Genomic DNA, 6,428 nt, shown 5'->3' on the forward strand with positions numbered 1-6,428 from the left:
CGCTGCAAAAACACATTGAGGGAATTCCCAGCAAACAGGGGACGTCCCCCGGACGTTCCGAACGTCTGTTTAGGTCCGCAGTACGTCCGCTTTGTAACGTTCGCGGGCGGACGTTCGGAGGACGTCCGGATTTGGTCCGCTGTGTAACGTTCGCTGGCGGACGTTCTGAGGACGTCCACTTACGTCCGCATTTGGTCCTCTTTTTGACGTTCGCTGGCGGACGTTTTGAGGACGTCCGGTTTTGGTCTAATATTATTATACTGTAAAACTAAGTTACAGTAAGGATATAAAGATATAGTACTGTAAAATTAAGTTGCGTTAAGGGTATTTTACTGTAAAATTAAATTGCAGTAAGGCCATCATACTGTAAAATGAAATTGCGGTAAGGGCATTATACTGTAAAATGAACTTGCGATAAGCTACTGTAAAAGGGTAGTTACAGTAACTCACTGGCAATAGTGCTGCCAGTAAGTTACCGCAAAAATACAATAAAAAGTCTAACAGTATAGTTTACAGTTCTCTACATTTTTATAATTAAATTGTGTTCTCTTCCATACCATGTCAGTGCCCAGGTCAATGCAGAGAATGGTGACGGTGCCCAAAGTTAGAGGAATACCAACGAGGACAAAAAAGAGGAAGGGTGACATCTCGGGGATCTTACTAGTCAGCGTGTAGGCAATGGAATTCTTCAAGTTGTCAAAGATCAGACGGCCTAAATTTAAAGACATGTTAGAAAAATACCTTCATGGTTCCTCGATCAATTGATTTCCCAATAACACGTCTTACCTTCTACTCCAGTGAAAATTGAGGCAAAGTTGTCATCCAGAAGGATAATGTCAGCAGTCTGTTTGGATACATCAGATCCAGCAATACCCATAGCCACACCAATGTCAGCCTTCTTCAGAGCAGGAGAATCATTGACACCATCACCGGTTACAGCTACAATGGCACCTTGACAATAGAAATAAAATGCATTAAAATGGTACCTGCTGGGTAAAATCTTCTCGATCGATGATCAGCTTTTGTTGTGGAGAAGTTCTGGCGAACACAATTTCTGTATGGTGTTTCAGGATCTCATCCAGCTGTTCTGAGGTAATATTCTTCAGTTTTCCACCATGGACCACACAGGCCTTAGCATCTCTAGAGATACACTTTGCATTAGTATACATCTAGAACAACACTTTTGTTTGCTAAATTTTGGAACGGAGGAAATATATTTGTTGTGGCTGAAGTAACAAGACACCTTGGATTAACCTCTCCAACCGGGATTTTCAGCCGAGCTGCAATATCATCCATAGTCTCATTGCCTTCAGAGATGATTCCAACACCTCTTGCAATAGCCTTTGCTGTAATTGGATGGTCACCAGTAACCATGATAACCTATAAAAGAAAATTCTGATTTATCATTTGATCATTTCATATATTTCAATCGAAAAAGGTACAAAACTCACTCTAGAAGAAACAAAAATGTTGAACTTTATTAGTTTAAAACAAGTACCATTTTGGTCATTTGGTTACAAATGTGGTTGCACCTTTTTTTGAAATGAACTTTTCATTTTTAGTTGCACTTCCTCTTCAGCTGGTTCAAGCATCTCGTTTTAACCATTATTGAATATATTTACAGAATATTTAAGCAGTATATTTTGAATGAGGACAACACCTTGATTCCAGCACTCCAGCATTTGCCCACAGCATCTGGTACAGCTGCACAAGGAGGATCGATCATGGACATGAGGCCAACAAAACACAGGTTCTCAGTGGGGAAGTTCATTTCTTCAGTATCAAATTCAAAACCTTCAGGAAATTGGTCATCAGGGAGACTAAAGTGGCAGAAGCCTGTGAGGGAAATCACAGAATTATTCATAATTCTGTACCATATTCTTCTGCAGTCATAACTTTAGTGTTTTCACATGGTGAACATCATAAGGTGGCTTTACCCAACACTCTTTCTCCAAGACCTCCGAGCTCTAAATAAGCATTGTGGAATGAATCTTTCATTTCATCATCCAAAGGCTGCTATTTTCCTTGCATCAAAATAGTAGAGCATCGATCCAGGATTCTCTCAGGGGCTCCCTTCATCACCAGCAATTTCTTAGACTCTGTGGAATTGGGATTCTTGTGGATTGAGAGCTAGAAAAGGCATTTTAAAGGCCTATTAGGATGACCAGTTAATCTAAAAACCAATCAAGAACATCTCAACAAAAATACCTGATACTTGTTGGTAGAGTTGAAAGGGATCTCAGCAATCTTTGGTTACTTCTCTCTCATTTCAGTGACTGAACCACAGCACAGCTCAATACACTTCAACAGGGCAGACTCTGAGGCATCACCAGCTGTCTCTTGCTACAAAACAGATTTCATTGATAAGATAAAGCTGCCACTGTCAACAACATTAGTAAGAATGTAGATTCACAGCTAAAACTCTAAACGTTGCAAAGTTTTAAATGCATTTTCAATGTACTTCTAAAATCTAGATAATAAGATGGCACACTTCTTTACCCCTCTTTCTCCAAGACCTCCGAGCTCTAAATAAGCATTGTGGAATGAATCTTTCATTTCATCATCCAAAGGCTGCTATTTTCCTTGCATCAAAATAGTAGAGCATCGATCCAGGATTCTCTCAGGGGCTCCCTTCATCACCAGCAATTTCTTAGACTCTGTGGAATTGGGATTCTTGTGGATTGAGAGCTAGAAAAGGCATTTTAAAGGCCTATTAGGATGACCAGTTAATCTAAAAACCAATCAAGAACATCTCAACAAAAATACCTGATACTTGTTGGTAGAGTTGAAAGGGATCTCAGCAATCTTTGGTTACTTCTCTCTCATTTCAGTGACTGAACCACAGCACAGCTCAATACACTTCAACAGGGCAGACTCTGAGGCATCACCAGCTGTCTCTTGCTACAAAACAGATTTCATTGATAAGATAAAGCTGCCACTGTCAACAACATTAGTAAGAATGTAGATTCACAGCTAAAACTCTAAACGTTGCAAAGTTTTAAATGCATTTTCAATGTACTTCTAAAATCTAGATAATAAGATGGCACACCTTAAGGACAGGAAGATGGTTCTGATTCGATTGAAAGACGGCGCAATTGCAAAGGACAGCAACACGTGCAAGGATGGCCCAAGTTGGAGAGCTCCTGTCAAATGAGGTTCCAGTCTGGTTCTCTGTGGTGTCTTCTTCATGAATCTGGTTGTCAAACCACATGTGAGCGACGGTCATTCAGTTCTGGGTCAAAGTTCCAGTCTTGTCAGAGCAGATTGTGGTGGTCGAGCCAAGAGTCTCCACAGCTTCGAGATTCTTCACCAGGCAGTTCTTCTTTGCCATACATTTGGCAGTCAGAGTTAGACACACCTATGTGAGTAAACACACATTAAGCAATTACTGGAATTTGGAAATGTATGTGAAATATCCAAATATAATATTACTCTGACTTACAGTTACAGTGGCAGGGAGACCTTCAGGTACATTAGCGACAATGATTCCAATAAGGAAAATTACTCCTTCCAACCAAGTGTAGCCAAGAATCAGGGAGAGGATTAAGAAAGTTACTCCCAGGAAGACGGCTACACCAGTGATGATGTGGATGAAATGCTCAATTTCTTTAGCGATTGGTGTCTGTCCACCTTCCAGACTGGAGGCAAGAGTGGCGATACGACCCATGACAGTACGGTCACCGGTGTTGATGACAATCCCTCTGGCAGTACCTATTGAATATTGTCATGTTCAAGCATCATTTAAGACATTTAATCATTCATTTTATCCACACCTGTTGAAAAGATATTTGAATTGTGTACCGTCGACACAGTTGGTAGAAAAAAACGCATTGTTTCTTGTCTCCATGGGGTTTTCACTAGAGAAGTCAGGAGTACGAGTCTGGGGCTCAGATTCACCAGTGAGGGAGGAGTTGTCCACCTGGAAAGTAAAGGAAAGCAAGGAGGGATGTTTCATGATTTTTTTTTTCCCTATGACATTCTTTAGTTTTTACCTTGCATCCATGTGCAGAGATGATACGAATATCAACTGGGATTCTGTGTCCACTTTTAACTTCCACAAGTTAGAAAAAGATCATTGACGCTGAGGAAGTAGTTGTTGGTGACAAGTACTTCCTCAGCGTCAATGATCTTTTTCTCTCCATCACGTATAACCAGGGCTTTCTACATGATAGTAAATTAACATGAATGTCCTTTGTACATTGTGAAAGCTATTTTTGGCATAAAGTGAATGTACATTTTTATACCTGAGGAACAAGGTTCTTAAAAGAATCCATGATCCTAGAGCTCTTGGCCTCTTGATAGCATGAGAAGCATCCACTGATTGTGACAACAAAAGCAAGCACAAGTCCCAGATACAGCTGCAGGAAAATAATGTAAATAGTCATTAAATTGTATTCTTTTACCCAGACTTCACAGCTCACTTAATAGGAGAATAATCCCTCTAGAGAAACCTCATATTAAGTGCACTGTTCAAAAGTATGAATTTTAATGAATAAAACACACTTTTCTCAAAAGGGCTCAGAGTTTATGAAAATAAAACATATGTTACTAGGTTTATTGTCATATTAACTATTTATGCCAATGTAGAAATGAAGACAAAACATTTTCTGTCATACATTGTCATTTGCTGGTTCTTCTTCTGAGGCAGCCTGGATGGAATATGCAAAGAAGCAAAGAAATGCACCAATCCACAGCAGAGTTTGGAATCCATTAAAGAGCTGTCTGCAGAACTTGACCCATTCTGGAATCGTAACAGGTGGAGTCAAGGCATTTGGTCCATCACGGGCTAAGATTTCCTTTGCTCGGAAAATGGTCAAACCCACCCACAAGTTATATAAATGGAGCAATTAAAGGCATACAGAAAACAAATGCTCATAAATAATATTACATGCATGTGGCTAAAGATCCATTATTATTACTTTCAAACTAAAAAGGTAATCCATCTTCCACAAAATGTAATCATTTGTTTCACACAAATGATTCAATATAACGCATACTTTTCCCCAAAAGTGTCATTAAACTTATACTCATCTTGGTCAGATCAGTGCCATATTTTCTGTTAAGCTCTTCCAAGGTCCACTTGTGTTCATCCTGCAGAAAAGTAAAGAAGTTTGAAATCTCAGTTACCTAATTTTCAGACTATACTAGAAGTTAAAACCATGAGCTGCTGTATTGTTTTTGCCAGGATTGTTATTATAATAATATTATTATTATTTTCAAGTCATATATTTTTAAAGCAAGGTTAATATTGGGCTTGTTTGTCGTTTAATGCAACATTTATTATATGGTCAGATAAATGTAAATTCCATGTCAAAATGCTGTCAGAGTTTGCTCCGTCAATCGCGTGCTTGACTAGAGTATAGGTGCACAGGATAAACACTTAAATAAAAAAATAAATGTCTGAACACACTGTCAAATGCAGAAGGTGCGGTAAGAGCGGCATTCCCTTGCTGTGCATACGCCTTCGTCTGAAAATTGAATTTGAAAAATCTATATTTTTAATTAATTTAATTTATAAATTCTTTTGGCACTATACAACTGGCTAAAACCAAAGAATCATTAACTTTAAAATATCCCGTTTTGATTTATATCATTAGGATAACTTGGTCATAAACTGCATGTTAGACCTCGCTTACAGTGTAATAATGACAATTTGTCTTAAATTGTCTCCGTTTATATTAGCCTACCAAATCGACCACTTGTGCAAAGTGTCTTGTAACAGTACAGTGCGCTTAGGAGATGACGTCATCACGTGAGCAAGAAACGTAAAAGTGTATAATGTACAACATCAGTGTTCGAAATATACCGTGGACTTTGGGGACATGAACAACGGTTAAAGTTACTCGTCGTCAGGCTACAGAAGAATACCATAATTCCTCCGTTCAATTAGGCCTAAGACATCGCAGACCTATAACAACCCAGCCACAACACATAATTGCGAATAACATGCCTTACCTTAACACAGAATCGACCACAGAGTCCAGCGTTTATATTTTTTCTACGAATCTTCATGTACTAAACATGAGTGGAATTTGCACCGCAGCGCCCCCACACCTCGATGCTCATGAGAAGAATAGCATGTATAGTTATCTTTATTGAAGTGAATTAGGTTTAAATCGCCGTCATGCATGAATGAACGATATTTTTGCAATTTTACACATAATAATACACGATGATCACATTACACAAAACTGAAATTGCACGTCAAAATAACACATTGTCAATATTTTTTGAGACCCCCCAAAATTTCACAAATCACGTTTTCAGGGGAGCCCATGTCTTATTAAGGGGAGCCGAGCTCCCCCTAGCTCCCCCGTAGTTCGCACCCTACTTGTGGGGACATTTGGTTCCCATAACGTAGGGAATATCATGTACACAAACGCACACACACACACACACACACACACACACACACACAAAGATTCAGT

The 6,428-nt window shown here is 39.2% G+C and overlaps 1 pseudogene; it reads right to left on the reverse strand.

Moving 5' to 3' along the window:
• The window catches only part of LOC107717918 (sodium/potassium-transporting ATPase subunit alpha-1-like), a 29,443-nt pseudogene that overhangs the window by 8,941 nt on the left and 14,074 nt on the right, over positions 1-6,428 (reverse strand).

The sequence above is a fragment of the Sinocyclocheilus rhinocerous genome, unplaced genomic scaffold, assembly GCF_001515625.1.
Source record: "Sinocyclocheilus rhinocerous isolate Xijiao unplaced genomic scaffold, SAMN03320098_v1.1 scaffold3621, whole genome shotgun sequence".
Lineage (NCBI taxonomy): Eukaryota > Metazoa > Chordata > Actinopteri > Cypriniformes > Cyprinidae > Sinocyclocheilus > Sinocyclocheilus rhinocerous.